The sequence below is a fragment of the Amphimedon queenslandica genome, unplaced genomic scaffold (assembly GCF_000090795.2).
Source record: "Amphimedon queenslandica unplaced genomic scaffold, v1.1 AMPQUscaffold_13203, whole genome shotgun sequence".
NCBI classification, from domain to species: Eukaryota; Metazoa; Porifera; class Demospongiae; order Haplosclerida; family Niphatidae; genus Amphimedon; species Amphimedon queenslandica.
Window position 1 is genome coordinate 30,167 of NW_003546561.1, and position 1,353 is coordinate 31,519.

Genomic DNA, 1,353 nt, shown 5'->3' on the forward strand with positions numbered 1-1,353 from the left:
GAGGATTAATAGCTGCTGAAGAGAAGATCGACCTTGTAAGAACCCAAATTGTGATAGAGAAAAGGATGGATATAAGAAGTCCAATACCTTATCATAGATTAGTTTCTCCAGAACTTTTGATACAGAACTGAGAAGGGAAATAGGTCTATAGTTTACTACTGATGTTCTATCTCCAGACTTGAAGATTGGAGTAATCTTGTGGACTTTCCAATCTGAAGGAATACAAGCAGATTTAAGAGATACACAGAAAAGATGGCAAAGTGGTGTACACAGAGGTGTAGCACAATGCTTCAATACTGCAGGACTGATACCATCACTACCCATGGCCTTTGCAGGATTGAGCTCAGATAGTACTTTAAAAGTGTCGCTAATAGAAACAACAACTTCTGTCAGGTTATGTGCGACAGGGATGTCTGGTGGAGAATGACAAGTTGAGGCGGAAGAGTAAACCGAGTGAAAGTATGTATTGAACAGTTCTGCTTTTTCAGTATCAGACTACTATTGCCTTTTGCCTCATAAAGAAATTAAGCGGGGCACATGGACGCTGAAAAGGTCAAGTTTCTTAAAATCCTTTTGGAAACCATGTGGGGGAATAAAAACTATGGGAACACCAGTAAAAAACCGTGTCCCATTTCTAATAAGGGCTCACGTGATGCTAATTAAGTGACCTTTTGACCCTGTCGAACCTCCTCTGCAATGGAACAAACTTAGTCTTTGAAGCCCCTCCCTCCTTTTTAGCCGTTTCACTTCTTTTATGAGTAGAGGGATTCTGTGGTGGGTGTACACCAATCCAGGGGGAGGGGCTGTGGCTTTAGGAGCTTCCCGAGGGGTTCGCAACGGGACGAAAATCTCTACGAGATTACAAAAATTATCAGTATTACCAATTGATTACTGGATTACCAGGAGAATTCCAAGATTATAAGTGGATTACCAAGATTATAGGTAGATTCTTTGGATTACCAGGGATTACAAGCTGGATTACTTGGATTACCAAGGATTACAAGTTGATTAATTTGGCTTTGAGCCACACCTTATTAATTAATAATGGGTGTGGTTTTAATAACTTTTTATAAAACCAAGGGGTGGGGTTTTAATTTTGGATACTCAAAATTATTATTAGAATTTTTCAGTAAATTTGTTAAATCCTGGATTACAGATTACTGAATTCTTCCAAGATTACTGGATTATTCCAAGATTATCTTTTGGATTACTGGATTACCAAAGAGTTTCTACGAGATTACAAGCCCGTTGCGAACCCCTCGGAGCTTCCTTAACATCCTAAAATTATTATAATAATATCAAAATTCACGAGACATGTTTAAAAACCTTTTTAGATTTCTTTGTCGTCTTTTT